We start from the raw sequence: 15021 nt of genomic DNA on the forward strand, positions 1-15021 counted from the left end.
TAAAGTTGCACCACCGAGTCCTCTTAAGGTAGCCGTTCGCACACACGCAGTAGCATGTTTTGCACGGCCTTCAGTCGAGGAAGCACACGTAAAGAGACAAGTCATTGTAGACAGACAAATAAGTAGATAGACAGAGAGTGGAAAATAATAAAAGAAAGAATTTAACCAAGACGTGATTCGAACACGCAACCATCTGATCTGAAGTCTGACGCGCTACCGTTGTGCCTCAGAGTCCGCTTAGGGTAGCCATTCGCACACACGTGTTAGCATGTTTTTCTTGGCCTGCTGTCGATGAAGCACAGGTAAAGAGAGAAGTCATTGTAGACAGACAAAAGAGTAGATAGACAGATAGATGAAAATAATAAAAAAGAGAATTTGACTTGGACTTGATTCGAACACCTAACCTTCTGATCTGGATTCAGACGTGCTACCAAGTCGCCACCGAGTCCACTTAGCGCAGCCGTTCGCACACACGCGGTAGCATGTTTTGCTCGGCCTTCTCTCGATGAAGCACAGGTAAAGAGAAGAGTCATTGTAGAATGAAAAATAAGTAGATATACAGATAAAAATAACAAAAAAGAGAATTTGACCCGCACATGGTTCGAACACGCAATCTTCTGATCTGGAGTATGACGCGCTAAAGTTGTGCCACCGAGTCCACTTAGAGTAGCCGTTCGCACACACGCGGTAGCATGTTTTGCTCGGCCTTCTGTCGATGAAGCACAGGTGAAGAGTCAAGTCATTGTAAACAGACAAATAAGTAGATAGACAGATAAATGAAAATAATGAAGAAGAGAACTTGACGCGGACATGGTTCGAACACGCAACCTTCTGATCTGGAGTCAGACATGCTAAAGTTGCACCACCGAGTCCGCTTATAGGGTTGCCCTTCACACACACGCGGTAGCATGTTTTGCTCGGTCTTCTGTCGATGAAGCACAGGTGAAGAGACAAGTCATTGTAGACAGACAAATAAGTAGATAGACAGATAGATGAAAATAATAAAGAAGAGAACTTGACCCGGACGTGGTTCGAACACGCAACGTTCTGATATGGAGTCAGACGGGCTACCGTGTCACCAACGAGTCCACTTGGTGTAGCCGTTTTCACACACGCGGTAGCATGTTTTGCTCGGCCTTCTGTCGATGAAGCACAGGTGAAGAGACAAGTCATTGTAAACAGACAAATAAGTAGATAGACAGATAAATGAAAATAATAAAGAAGAAAACTTGACCCGGACGTGGTTCGAACACGCAACGTTCTGATATGGAGTCAGACGGGCTACCGTGTCTTCACCGAGTCCACTTAGTGTAGCCGTTTTCACACACGCGGTAGCATGTTTTGATCGGCTTTGTGTCAATGAAGCACAGGTAAAGGGACAAGTCATTGTAGACAGACAAATAAGTAGATAGAGAGATAGATGAAAATATTAAAAAAGAGAATTTGACCCGGACGTGATTCGAACACGCAACCTTCTGATCTGGAGTCAGACGCGCTACCGTTGCGCCACCGATTCCGTTCAGGGTCGCCGTTCGCACATGCGCGGTAGCATGTTTTGCACGGCCTTCTGTCGACGAAGCAAAGGTAAAGGGAAAAGTCATTGTAGAAGGACAAATAAGTAGAATAAAAGATAGATGAAATTCATAAAAAGAGAACTTGACCCGGACGTGATTAGAACACGCAACCTTTTGATCTGGAGTCAGACGTGCTAAAGTTGCACCACAGAGTGCCCTTAAGGTAGCCGTTCGCACACACGCGGTAGCATGTTTTGCCCGGCCTTCTTTCATGAAACACAGGTAAATAGACAAGTCATTGTAGACAGACAAATAAGTAGATAGACAGATAGATGAAAATAATAGAAAAGAGAATTTGACCCGAACGTGATTCGAACACGCAACCTTCTGATCTGGAGTCAGACGCGCTACCGTTGCGCCACCGAGTCCGTTTGAGTAGCCATTCACACACACGCGGTAGCATGTTTTGCACGGCCTTCAGTCGAGGAAGCACAGGTAAAGAGACAAGTCATTGTAGACAGACAACCAAGTAGATAGACAGATAGTGGAAAATAATAAAACAAAGAATTTCACCCAGACGTGATTCGAACACGCAACCTTCTGATCTGGAGTCTGACGCGCTATCGTTGCGCCTCAGAGTCCGCTTAGGGTAGCCATTCGCACACACGTGTTAGCATGTTTTGCTTGGCCTGCTGTCGATGAAGCACAGGTAAAGAGACAAGTCATTGTAGACAGACAAAAGAGTAGATAGACAGATAGACGAAAATAATAAAAAAGAGAATTTGACCCGGACGTGATTCGAACACGCAAACTTCTGATCTGGAGTCTGACGCGCTACCGTTGCGCCTCAGAGTCCGCTTAGGGTAGCCGTTCGCACACACGCGGTAGCATGTTTTGCTCGGCCTTCTGTCGATGAAGCACAGGTAAAGAGACAAGTCATTGGTGACAGAAAAATAGGTAGATAGACAAATAGATGAAAATAATAAAAGAAGAAATTAACACTGACGTGATTCGAACACGCGAACTTCTGATCTGGAGTCAGACGTGCTACTGTGTCGCCACCGAGTCCACTTAGCGCAGCCGTTCGCACACACGCGGTAGCATGTTTTGCTCGGCCTTCTTTCGATGAAGCACAGGTAAAGAGACAGGTCCTTGTAGAATGACGAATAAGTAGATAGACAGATAAAAATAACAAAAAAGCGAATATGACCCGCACATGGTTCGAACACGCAACCTTCTGATCTGGAGTATGACGCGCTAAAGTTGCGCCACGGAGTCCACTTAGAGTAGCCGTTCGCACACACACGGTAGCATGTTTTGCTCGGCCTTCTGTCGATGAAGCACAGGTAAAGAGACAAGTCATTGTAGACAGACAAATAAGTGGATAGACAGATAGTTGAAAATAATAAAAAAGAGGATTTGAACCAGACGCGATTCGAACACGCAACCTTCAGATTGGAGTCAGACGTGGCACCGTTGCGCCACCAAGTCCGCTTATAGGGTGTCCCTTCGCACACACGCGGTAGCATGTTTTGCTCGGCCTTCTGTCGATAAAGCACAGGTGAAGAGATAAGTCATTGTAGACAGACAAATAAGTAGATAGACAGATAGATGAAAATAATAAAGAAGAGAACTTGACCCGGACGTGGTTCGAACACGCAACCTTCTGATATGGAGTCAGACGTGCTACCGTGTCGCCACCGAGTCCACTTAGTGTAGCCGTTTTCACACACGTGGTAGCATGTTTTGATCGGCCTTGTGTCGATGAAGCACAGGTAAAGGGACAAGTCATTGTAGACAGACAAAAGAGTAGATAGACAGATAGATGAAATTAATAAAAAAGAGAATTTGACTTGGACGTGATTCGAACACTTGACCTTCTGATCTGGAGTCAGACGCGCTACCGTTGCGCCACCAAGTCCGCTTATAGGGTTGCCCTTTGCACACACGCGGTAGCATGTTTTGCTCGGCTTTCTGTCGATGAAGCACAGGTGAAGAGACAAGTCATTGTAGACAGACAAATAAGTAGATAGACAGATAGATGAAAATAATAAAAAAGAGAATATGACCCGCACATGGTTCGAACACGCAACCTTCTGATGTGTAGTATGACGCGCTAAAGTTGCGCCACCGAGTCCACTTAGAGTAGCCGTTCGCACACACGCGGTAGCATGTTTCGCACGGCCTTCTGTCGACGAAGCAAAGGTAAAGGGACAAGTCATTGTAGAAGGACAAATAAGTAGATAAACAGATAGATGAAAGTCATAAAAAGAGAATTTGACCCGGACGTGATTAGAACACGCAACCTTCTGATCTAGAGTCAGACGTGCTAAAGTTGCGCCACCGAGTCCGTTTGAGTAGCCATTCACACATACGCGGTAGCATTTTTGCACGACCTTGAGTCGAGGAAGCACAGGTAAAGAGACAAGTCATTGTAGACAGACAAATAAGTAGATAGACAGATACATGAAAATAATAAAGAAGAGAACTTGACCCGGACGTGGTTCGAACACGCAACCTTCTCATATGGAGTCAGACGTGCTACCGTGTCGCCACCGAGTCCACTTAGTGTAGCCGTTTTCACACACGCGGTAGCATGTTTCGATCGGCCTTGTGTCGATGAAGCAGAGGTAAAGGGACAAGTGATTGTAGACAGACAAATAAGTAGATAGACAGATATATGAAAATATTAGAAAAGAGAATTTGACCCGGACGTGATTCGAACACGCAACCTTCTGATCTGGAGTCAGACGCGCTACCATTGCGCCAACGAGTCCGTTCAGGGTCGCCGTTCGCACATACGCGGTAGCATGTTTTGCACGGCCGTCCGTCGACGAAGCAAAGGTAAAAGGACAAGTCATTGTAGAAGGACAAATAAGTAGATAAACAGATAGATGAAATTCATAAAAAGAGAATTTGACCCGGACGTGATTCGAACACGCAACCTTCTGATCTGGAGTCTGACGCGCTACCGTTGCTCCTCAGAGTCCGCTTAGGGTAGCCGTTCGCACACACGCGGTAGCATGTTTTGCTCGGCCTTCTGTCGATGTAGCACAGGTAAAGAGACAAGTCATTGTAGACAGACAAATAGGTAGATAGACAGATAGATGGAAATAATAAAAAAATTAACACGCACGTGATTCAAACACGCGAACTTCTGATCTGAAGTCAGACGTGCTACTGTGTCGCCACCGAGTCCACTTGGCGCAGCCGTTCGCACACACGCGGTAGCATGTTTTGCTCGGCCTTCTGTCGATGAAGCACAGGTAAAGAGACAAGTCATTGTAGAATGACGAATAAGTAGATAGACAGATAAAACTAACAAAAAAGAGAATTTGACCCGCACATGGTTCGAACACGCAATCTTCTGATCTGGAGTATGACGCGCTAAAGTTGTGCCACCGAGTCCACTTAGAGTTGCCGTTCGCACACACGCGGTAGCATGTTTTGCTCGGCCTTCTGTCGATGAAGCACAGGTGAAGAGACAAGTCATTGTAGACAGACAAATAAGTAGATAGACAGATAGATGAAAATAATTAAGAAGAGAACTTGACCCGGACGTGGTTCGAACACGCAACCTTCTGATATGGAGTCAGACGTGCTACCGTGTCGCCACCGAGTCCACTTAGTGTAGCCGTTTTCACACACGCGGTAGCATGTTTTGATCGGCCTTGTGTCGATGAAGCACAGGTAAAGGGACAAGTCATTGTAGACAGACAAAAGAGTAGATAGACAGATAGATAAAAATAATAAAAAGAGAATTTGACCCAAATGTGATTCGCACACACAACCTTCTGATCTGGAGTCAGACGCGCTACCGTTGCGCCACCGAGTCTGCTTAGGGTAGCCGTTCGCACAAACGTGGTAGCAAGTTTTGCTCGGCCTTCTGTCGATAATTCTTAAGGGACAAGTCTTTGTAGACAGACAAATAAGTAGATATCCAGATAGATAAAAATAATAAAAAGAGAATTTGACCCAAACGTGATTCAAACACACAACGTTCTGATCCGGAGTCAGACGTGGTACCGTTTCGCCACCAAGTCCGCTGATAGGGTTGCCCTTCGCACACACGCGGTAGCATGTGTTGCTCGGCCTTCTGTCGATGAAGCACAGGTGAAGAGACAAGTCATTGTAGACAGACAAATAAGTAGATAGACAGATAGATGAAAATAATAAAAAAGAGAATTTGACCCGGACATGATTCGAACACGCAACCTTCTGATCTGGAGTCAGACGCGCTACCATTGCGCCACCGAGTCCGTTCAGGGTCGCCGTTCGACAATACGCGGTAGCATGTTTTGCACTGCCTTCTGTTGACGAAGCAAAGGTAAAGGGACAGGTCATTGTAGAAGGACAAATAAGTAGATAAACAGATAGATGAAATTCATAAAAAGAGAATTTTACCCGGATGTGATTAGAACACGCAACCTTCTGATCTGGAGTCTGACGCGCTACCGTTGCGCCACCGAGTCCGTTCAGGGTCGCCGTTCGCACATACGCGGTAGCACGTTTTGCACGGCCTTCTGTCGACGAAGCAAAGGTAAAGAGAAAAGTCATTGTAGAAGGACAAATAAGTAGAATAACAAATAGATGAAATTCATAAAAAGAGAACTTGACCCGGACTTGATTAGAACACGCAACCTTCTGATCTGGAGTCAGACGTGCTAAAGTTGCACCACCGAGTGCGCTTAAGGTAGCCGTTTGCACACACGTGGTAGCATGTTTTGCTCGGCCTTCTGTCGATGAAACACAGGTAAAGAGACAAGTCATTGTAGACAGACAAATAAGTAGATAGACAGATAGACGAAAATAGTAAAAAAGAGAATTTGACCCGAACGTGATTCGAACACGCAACCTTCTGATCTGGAGTCAGACGCGCTACCGTTGCGCCACCGAGTCCGTTTGAGTAGCCATTCACACCCACGCGGTAGCATGTTTTGCACGGCCTTCAGTCGAGGAAGCACAGGTAAAGAGACAAGTCATTGTAGACAGACAAATAAGTAGATAGACAGATAGTGGAAAATAAAAAAACAAAGAATTTCACCCAGACGTGATTCGAACACGCAACCTTCTGATCTGGAGTCTGACGCGCTATCGTTGCGCCTCAGAGTCCGCTTAGGGTAGCCGTTCGCACACACGTGTTAGCATGTTTTGCTTGGCCTGCTGTCGATGAAGCACAGGTAAAGAGACAAGTCATTGTAGACAGACAAAAGAGTAGATAGACAGATAGACGAAAATAATAAAAAAGAGAATTTGACCCGGACGTGATTCGAACACGCAACCATCTGATCTGGAGTCTGACGCGCTACCGTTGCGCCTCAGAGTCCGCTTAGGGTAGCCGTTCGCACGCACGCGGTAGCATGTTTTGCTCGGCCTTCTGTCGATGAAGCACAGGTAAAGAGACAAGTCATTGGTGACAGAAAAATAGGTAGATAGACAAATAGATGAAAATATTAAAAGAAGAAATTAACACGGACGTGATTCGAACACGCGAACTTCTTATCTGGAGTCAGACGTGCTACTGTGTCACCACCGAGTCCACTTAGCGCAGCCGTTCGCACACACGTGGTAGCATGTTTTGCTCGGCCTTCTTTCGATGAAGCACAGGTAAAGAGACAGGTCCTTGTAGAATGACGAATAAGTAGATAGACAGATAAAAATTACAAAAAAGAGAATATGACCCGCACATGGTTCGAACACGCAACCTTCTGATCTGGAGTATGACGCGCTAAAGTTGCGCCACCGAGTCCACTTAGAGTAGCCGTTCGCACACACGCGGTAGCATGTTTTGCTCGGCCTTCTGTCGATGAAGCACAGGTAAAGAGACAAGTCATTGTAGACAGACAAATAAGTGGATAGACAGATAGTTGAAAATAATAAAAAAGAGGATTTGAACCAGACGCGATTCGAACACGCAACCTTCAGATTGGAGTCAGACGTGGCACCGTTGCGCCACCAAGTCCGCTCATAGGGTGTCCCTTCACACACACGCGGTAGCATGTTTTGCTCGGCCTTCTGTCGATAAAGCACAGGTGAAGAGATAAGTCATTGTAAACAGACAAATAAGTAGATAGACAGATAGATGAAAATAATAAAGAAGAGATTTTGACCCGGACGTGGTTCGAACACGCAACCTTCTGATATGGAGTCAGACGTGCTACCGTGTCGCCACCGAATCCACTTAGTGTAGCCGTTTTCACACACGTGGTAGCATGTTTTGATCGGCCTTGTGGCGATGAAGCACAGGTAAAGGGACAAGTCATTGTAGACAGACAAAAGAGTAGATAGACAGATAGATGAAAATAATAAAAAAGAGAATTTGACTTGGACGTGATTCGAACACTTGACCTTCTGATCTGGAGTCAGACGCGCTACCGTTGCGCCACCAAGTCCGCTTATAGGGTTGCCCTTCGCACACACGCGGTAGCATGTTTTGCTCGGCTTTCTGTCGATGAAGTACAAGTGAAGAGACAAGTCATTGTAGACAGACAAATAAGTAGATAGACAGATAGATGAAAATAATAAAAAAGAGAATATGACCCGCACATGGTTCGAACACGCAACCTTCTGATCTGGAGTATGACGCGCTAAAGTTGCGCCACCGAGTCCACTTAGAGTAGCCGTTCGCACACACGCGGTAGCATGTTTCGCACGGCCTTCTATCGACGAAGCAAAGGTAAAGGGACAAGTCATTGTAGAAGGACAAATAAGTAGATAAACAGATAGATGAAAGTCATAAAAAGAGAATTTGACCCGGACGTGATTCGAACACGCAACCTTCTAATCTGGAGTCTGACGCGCTACCGTTGCTCCTCAGAGTCCGCTTAGGGTAGCCGTTCGCACACACGCGGTAGCATGTTTTGCTCGGCCTTCTGTCGATGAAGCACAGGTAAAGAGACAAGTCATTGTAGACAGACAAATAGGTAGATAGACAGATAGATGGAAATAATAAAAAAATTAACACGGACGTGATTCAAACACGCGAACTTCTGATCTGAAGTCAGACGTGCTACTGTGTCGCCACCGAGTCCACTTGGCGCAGCCGTTCGCACACACGCGGTAGAAGGTTTTCTCGGCCTTCTGTCGATGAAGCACAGGTAAAGAGACAAGTCATTGTAAAATGACGAATAAGTAGATAGACAGATAAAAATAACAAAAAAGAGAATTTGACCCGCACATGGTTCGAACACGCAATCTTCTGATCTGGAGTATGACGCGCTAAAGTTTTGCCACCGAGTCCATTTAGTGTAGCCGTTCGCACACACGCGGTAGCATGTTTTGCTCGGCCTTCTGTCGATGAAGCACAGGTGAAGAGACAAGTCATTGTAGACAGACAAATAAGTAGATAGACAGATAGATGAAAATAATTAAGAAGAGAACTTGACCCGGACGTGGTTCGAACACGCAACCTTCTGATATGGCGTCAGACGTGCTACCGTGTCGCCACCGAGTCCACTTAGTGTAGCCGTTTTCACACACGCGGTAGCATGTTTTGATCGGTCTTGTGTCGATGAAGCACTGGTAAAGGGACAAGTCATTGTAGACAGACAAAAGAGTAGATAGACAGATAGATAAAAATAATAAAAAGAGAATTTGACCCAAACCTGATTCGCACACACAACCTTCTGATCTGGAGTCAGACGTGGTACCGTTGCGCCACCAAGTCCGCTTATAGGGTTGCCCTTCGCACACACGCGGTAGCATGTTTTGCTCGGCTTTCTGTCGATGAAGCACAGGTGAAGAGACCAGTCATTGTAGACAGACAAATAAGTAGATAGACAGATAGATGAAATTAATAAAGAAGAGAACTTGACCCGGACGTGGTTCGAACACGCAACCTTCTGATATGGAGTCAGACGCGCTACTGTTGCGCCACCGAGTCCGCTTAGGGTAGCCGTTCGCACACACGCGGTAGCATGTTTTGCTCGGCTTTCTGTCGATTAAGCACAGGTAAAGAGACAAGTCATTGTAGACAGGCAAATAGGTAGATAGACAGATAGATGAAAATAATAAAAAATGAAATTAACACGGACGTGATTCGAACACGCGAACTTCTGATCTGGAGTCAGACGTGCTACTGTGTCGCAACCGAGTCCGCTCAGGGTAGCCGTTCGCACAAACATGGTAGCATGTTTTGTTCGGCCTTCTGTCGATGAATCCCAAGTAAAGGGACAAGTCATTGTAGACAGACAAATAAGTAGATATCCAGATAGATAAAAATAATAAAAAGAGAATTTGACCCAAACGTGATTCGCACACACAACCTTCTGATCTGGAGTCAGACGTGGTACCGTTGCGCCACCAAGTCCGCTTATAGGGTTGCCCTTCGCACACACGTGGTAGCATGTTTTGCTCGGCTTTCTGTCGATGAAGCACAGGTGAAGAGACAAGTCATTGTAGACAGACAAATAAGTAGATAGACAGATAGATGAAAATATTAGAAAAGAGAATTAGACCCGAACGTGATTCGAACACGCAACCTTCTGATCTGGAGTCAGACGCGCTACCGTTGCGCCACCGAGTCCGTTTGAGTAGCCATTCACACATACGCGGTAGCATGTTTTGCACGACCTTCAGTCGAGGAAGCACAGGTAAAGAGACAAGTTATTGTAGACAGACAAATAAGTAGATAGACAGATACATGAAAATAATAAAGAAGAGAACTTGACCCGGACGTGGTTCGAACACGCAACCTTCTGATATTGAGTCAGACGTGCTACCGTGTCGCCACCGAGTCCGTTCAGGGTCGCCCTCCGCACACACACGGTAGCATGTTTTGCTCGGCTTTCTGTCGATGAAGCACAGGTGAAGAGACAAGTCATTGTAGACAGACAAATAAGTAGATAGACAGATAGATGAAAATAATGAAAAAGAGAATATGACCCGCACATGGTTCGAACACGCAACCTTCTGATCTGGAGTATGACGCGCTAAAGTTGCGCCACCGAGTCCACTTAGAGTAGCCGTTCGCACACACGCGGTAGCATGTTTCGCACGGCCTTCTGTCGACGAAGCAAAGGTAAAGGGACAAGTCATTGTAGAAGGACAAATAAGTAGATAAACAGATAGATGAAAGTCATAAAAAGAGAATTTGACCCGGACGTGATTAGAACACGCAACCTTCTGATCTAGAGTCAGACGTGCTAAAGTTGCGCCACCGAGTCCGTTTGAGTAGCCATTCACACATACGCGGTAGCATTTTTGCACGACCTTCAGTCGAGGAAGCACAGGTAAAGAGACAAGTCATTGTAGACAGACAAATAAGTAGATAGACAGATACATGAAAATAATAAAGAAGAGAACTTGACCCGGACGTGGTTCGAACACGCAACCTTCTGATATGGAGTCAGACGTGCTACCGTGTACCCACCGAGTCCACTTAGTGTAGCCGTTTTCACACACGCGGTAGCATGTTTTGATCGGCCTTGTGTCGATGAAGCACAGGTAAAGGGACAAGTCATTGTAGACAGACAAATAAGTAGATAGACAGATATATGAAAATATTAGAAAAGAGAAGTTGACCCGGACGTGATCCGAACACGCAACCTTCTGATCTGGAGTCAGACGCGCTACCATTGCGCCAACGAGTCCGTTCAGGGTCGCCGTTCGCACATACGCGGTAGCATGTTTTGCCCGGCCGTCTGTCGACGAAGCAAAGGTAAAAGGACAAGTCATTGTAGAAGGACAAATAAGTAGATAAACAGATAGATGAAATTCATAAAAAGAGAATTTGACCCGGACGTGATTCGAACACGCAACCTTCTGATCTGGAGTCTGACGCGCTACCGTTGCTCCTCAGAGTCCGCTTAGGGTAGCCGTTCGCACACACGCGGTAGCATGTTTTGCTCGGCCTTCTGTCGATGAAGCACAGGTAAAGAGACAAGTCATTGTAGACAGACAAATAGGTAGATAGACAGATAGATGGAAATAATAAAAAAATTAACACGGACGTGATTCAAACACGCGAACTTCTGATCTGAAGTCAGACGTGCTACTGTGTCGCCACCGAGTCCACTTGGCGCAGCCGTTCCACACACGCGGTAGCATGTTTTGCTCGGCCTTCTGTCGATGAAGCACAGGTAAAGAGACAAGTCATTGTAGAATGAAGAATAAGTAGATAGACAGATAAAAATAACAAAAAAGAGAATTTGACCCGCACATGCTTCGAACACGCAATCTTCTGATCTGGAGTATGACGCGCTAAAGTTGTGCCACCGAGTCCACTTAGAGTAGCCGTTCGCACACACGCGGTAGCATGTTTTGCTCGGCCTTCTGTCGATGAAGCACAGGTGAAGAGACAAGTCATTGTAGACAGACAAATAAGTAGATAGACAGATAGATGAAAATAATAAAGAAGAGAACTTGACCCGGACGTGGTTCGAACACGCAACCTTCTGATATGGAGTCAGACGTGCTACCGTGTCGCCACCTAGTCCACTTAGTGTAGCCGTTTTCACACACGCGGTAGCATGTTTTGATCGACCTTGTGTCGATAAAGCACAGGTAAAGGGACAAGTCATTGTAGACAGACAAAAGAGTAGATAGACAGATAGATAAAAATAATAAAAAGAGAATTTGACCCAAACGTGATTCGCACACACAACCTTCTGATCTGGAGTCAGACGTGGTACCGTTGCGCCACCAAGTCCGCTTATAGGGTTGCCCTTCGCACCCACGCGGTAGCATGTTTTGCTCGGCTTTCTGTCGATGAAGCACAGGTGAAGAGACCAGTCATTGAAGACAGACAAATAAGTAGATAGACAGATAGATGAAATTAATAAAGAAGAGAACTTGACCCGGACGTGGTTCGAACACGCAACCTTCTGATATGGAGTCAGACGCGCTACCGTTGCGCCACCGAGTCCGCTTAGGGTAGCGGTTCACACACACGCGGTAGCATGTTTTGCTCGGCTTTCTGTCGATGAAGTACAAGTGAAGAGACAAGTAATGTAGACAGACAAATAAGTAGATAGACAGATAGATGAAAATAATAAAAAAGAGAATATGACCCGCACATGGTTCGAACACGCAACCTTCTGATCTGGAGTATGACGCGCTAAAGTTGCGCCACCGAGTTCACTTAGAGTAGCCGTTCGCACACACGCGGTAGCATGTTTCGCACGGCCTTCTGTCGACGAAGCAAAGGTAAAGGGGCAAGCCATTGTAGAAGGACAAATAAGTAGATAAACAGATAGATGAAAGTCATAAAAAGAGAATTTGACCCGGACGTGATTTGAACACGCAACCTTCTGATCTGGAGTCTGACGCGCTACCGTTGCTCCTCAGAGTCCGCTTAGGGTAGCCGTTCGCACACACGCGGTAGCATGTTTTGCTCGGCCTTCTGTCGATGAAGCACAGGTAAAGAGACAAGTCATTGTAGACAGACAAATAGGTAGATAGACAGATAGATGGAAATAATAAAAAAATTAACACAGACGTGATTCAAACACGCGAACTTCTGATCTGAAGTCAGACGTGCTACTGTGTCGCCACCGAGTCCACTTGGCGCAGCCGTTCGCACACACGCGGTAGCATGTTTCGCTCGGCCTTCTGTCGATGAAGCACAGGTAAAGAGACAAGTCATTGTAGAATGACGAATAAGTAGATAGACAGATAAAAATAACAAAAGAGAGAATTTGACCCGCACATGGTTCGAACACGCAATCTTCTGATCTGGAGTATGACGCGCTAAAGTTGTGCCACCGAGTCCACTTAGAGTAGCCGTTCGCACACACGCGGTAGCATGTTTTTCTCGGCCTTCTGTCGATGAAGCACAGGTGAAGAGACAAGTCATTGTAGACAGACAAATAAGTAGATAGACAGATAGATGAAAATAATTAAGAAGAGAACTTGACCCGGACGTGGTTCGAACACGCAACCTTCTGATATGGAGTCAGACGTGCTACCGTGTCGCCACCGAGTCCACTTAGTGTAGCCGTTTTCACACACGCGGTAGCATGTTTTGATCGGCCTTGTGTCGATGAAGCACAGGTAAAGGGACAAGACATTGTAGACAGGCAAATAGGTAGATAGACAGATAGATGAAAATAATAAAAAAAGAAATTAACACGGACGTGATTCGAACACGCGAACTTCTGATCTGGAGTCAGACGTGCTACTGTGTCGCAACCGAGTCCGCTTAGGGTAGCCGTTCGCACAAACATGGTAGCATGTTTTGTTCGGCCTTCTGTCGATGAATCCCAAAGAAAGGGACAAGTCATTGTAGACAGACAAATAAGTAGATATCCAGATAGATAAAAATAATAAAAAGAGAATTTGACCCAAACGTGATTCGCACACACAACCTTCTGATCTGGAGTCAGACGTGGTACCGTTGCGCCACCAAGTCCGCTTATAGGGTTGCCCTTCGCACACACGCGGTAGCATGTTTTGCACGACCTTCAGTCGAGGAAGCACAGGTAAAGAGACAAGTCATTGTAGACAGACAAATAAGTAGATAGACAGATACATGAAAATAATAAAGAAGAGAACTTGACCCGGACGTGGTTCGAACACGCAACCTTCTGATATGGAGTCAGACGTGCTACCGTGTCGCCACCGAGTCCGTTCAGGGTCGCCCTTCGCACACACACGGTAGCATGTTTTGCTCGGCTTTCTGTCGATGAAGCACAGGTGAAGAGACAAGTCATTGTAGACAGACAAATAAGTAGATAGACAGATAGATGAAAATAATAAAAAAGAGAATATGACCCGCACATGGTTCGAACACGCAACCTTCTGATCTGGAGTATGACGCGCTAAAGTTGCGCCACCGAGTCCACTTAGAGTAGCCGTTCGCACACACGCGGTAGCATGTTTCGCACGGCCTTCTGTCGACGAAGCAAAGGTAAAGGGACAAGTCATTGTAGAAGGACAAATAAGTAGATAAACAGATAGACGAAAGTCATAAAAAGAGAATTTGACCCGGACGTGATTAGAACATGCAACCTTCTGATCTAGAGTCAGACGTGCTAAAGTTGCGCCACCGAGTCCGTTTGAGTAGCCATTCACACATACGCGGTAGCATTTTTGCACGACCTTCAGTCGAGGAAGCACAGGTAAAGAGACAAGTCATTGTAGACAGACAAATAAGTAGATAGACAGATACATGAAAATAATAAAGAAGAGAACTTGACCCGGACGTGGTTCGAACATGCAACCTTCTGATATGGAGTCAGACGTGCTACCGTGTCGCCACCGAGTCCACTTAGTGTAGCCGTTTTCACACACGCGGTAGCATGTTTTGATCGGCCTTGTGTCGATGAAGCACAGGTAAAGGGACAAGTCATTGTAGACAGACAAATAAGTAGATAGACAGATATATGAAAATATTAGAAAAGAGAATTTGACCCGGACGTGATTCGAACACGCAACCTTCTGATCTGGAGTCAGACGCGCTACCATTGCGCCAACGAGTCCGTTCAGTGTCGCCGTTCGCACATACGCGGTAGCATGTTTTGCACGGCCGTCTGTCGACGAAGCAAAGGTAAAAGGACAAGTCATTGTA

At 45.9% G+C, this 15021-nt stretch overlaps 13 non-coding genes across 13 annotated transcripts; all 13 read right to left on the reverse strand.

Moving 5' to 3' along the window:
* Positions 1 to 1444: 1444 nt before the first annotated feature.
* On the reverse strand, positions 1445 to 1516 carry TRNAW-CCA (transfer RNA tryptophan (anticodon CCA)). The gene has a single exon. It is a non-coding gene; the product is annotated as a tRNA-Trp (tRNA).
* Positions 1517 to 1870: 354 nt separating this feature from the next.
* On the reverse strand, positions 1871 to 1942 carry TRNAW-CCA (transfer RNA tryptophan (anticodon CCA)). Its single transcript has one exon. It is a non-coding gene; the product is annotated as a tRNA-Trp (tRNA).
* A 1421-nt stretch (positions 1943 to 3363) lies between these two features.
* TRNAW-CCA (transfer RNA tryptophan (anticodon CCA)) lies at positions 3364 to 3435 on the reverse strand. The gene has a single exon. It is a non-coding gene; the product is annotated as a tRNA-Trp (tRNA).
* Positions 3436 to 4218: 783 nt separating this feature from the next.
* Positions 4219 to 4290, reverse strand: TRNAW-CCA (transfer RNA tryptophan (anticodon CCA)). Its single transcript has one exon. It is a non-coding gene; the product is annotated as a tRNA-Trp (tRNA).
* A 987-nt stretch (positions 4291 to 5277) lies between these two features.
* TRNAW-CCA (transfer RNA tryptophan (anticodon CCA)) lies at positions 5278 to 5349 on the reverse strand. Its single transcript has one exon. It is a non-coding gene; the product is annotated as a tRNA-Trp (tRNA).
* A 352-nt stretch (positions 5350 to 5701) lies between these two features.
* TRNAW-CCA (transfer RNA tryptophan (anticodon CCA)) lies at positions 5702 to 5773 on the reverse strand. The gene has a single exon. It is a non-coding gene; the product is annotated as a tRNA-Trp (tRNA).
* A 568-nt stretch (positions 5774 to 6341) lies between these two features.
* Positions 6342 to 6413, reverse strand: TRNAW-CCA (transfer RNA tryptophan (anticodon CCA)). Its single transcript has one exon. It is a non-coding gene; the product is annotated as a tRNA-Trp (tRNA).
* A 1421-nt stretch (positions 6414 to 7834) lies between these two features.
* Positions 7835 to 7906, reverse strand: TRNAW-CCA (transfer RNA tryptophan (anticodon CCA)). The gene has a single exon. It is a non-coding gene; the product is annotated as a tRNA-Trp (tRNA).
* A 1418-nt stretch (positions 7907 to 9324) lies between these two features.
* TRNAW-CCA (transfer RNA tryptophan (anticodon CCA)) lies at positions 9325 to 9396 on the reverse strand. The gene has a single exon. It is a non-coding gene; the product is annotated as a tRNA-Trp (tRNA).
* A 570-nt stretch (positions 9397 to 9966) lies between these two features.
* TRNAW-CCA (transfer RNA tryptophan (anticodon CCA)) lies at positions 9967 to 10038 on the reverse strand. Its single transcript has one exon. It is a non-coding gene; the product is annotated as a tRNA-Trp (tRNA).
* A 994-nt stretch (positions 10039 to 11032) lies between these two features.
* On the reverse strand, positions 11033 to 11104 carry TRNAW-CCA (transfer RNA tryptophan (anticodon CCA)). Its single transcript has one exon. It is a non-coding gene; the product is annotated as a tRNA-Trp (tRNA).
* Positions 11105 to 12306: 1202 nt separating this feature from the next.
* TRNAW-CCA (transfer RNA tryptophan (anticodon CCA)) lies at positions 12307 to 12378 on the reverse strand. Its single transcript has one exon. It is a non-coding gene; the product is annotated as a tRNA-Trp (tRNA).
* Positions 12379 to 14860: 2482 nt separating this feature from the next.
* TRNAW-CCA (transfer RNA tryptophan (anticodon CCA)) lies at positions 14861 to 14932 on the reverse strand. Its single transcript has one exon. It is a non-coding gene; the product is annotated as a tRNA-Trp (tRNA).
* Between the last annotated feature and the right edge of the window lie 89 nt (positions 14933 to 15021).

This window comes from Rhipicephalus microplus, chromosome 5 (assembly GCF_043290135.1).
Source record: "Rhipicephalus microplus isolate Deutch F79 chromosome 5, USDA_Rmic, whole genome shotgun sequence".
Taxonomy (NCBI): Eukaryota; Metazoa; Arthropoda; class Arachnida; order Ixodida; family Ixodidae; genus Rhipicephalus; species Rhipicephalus microplus.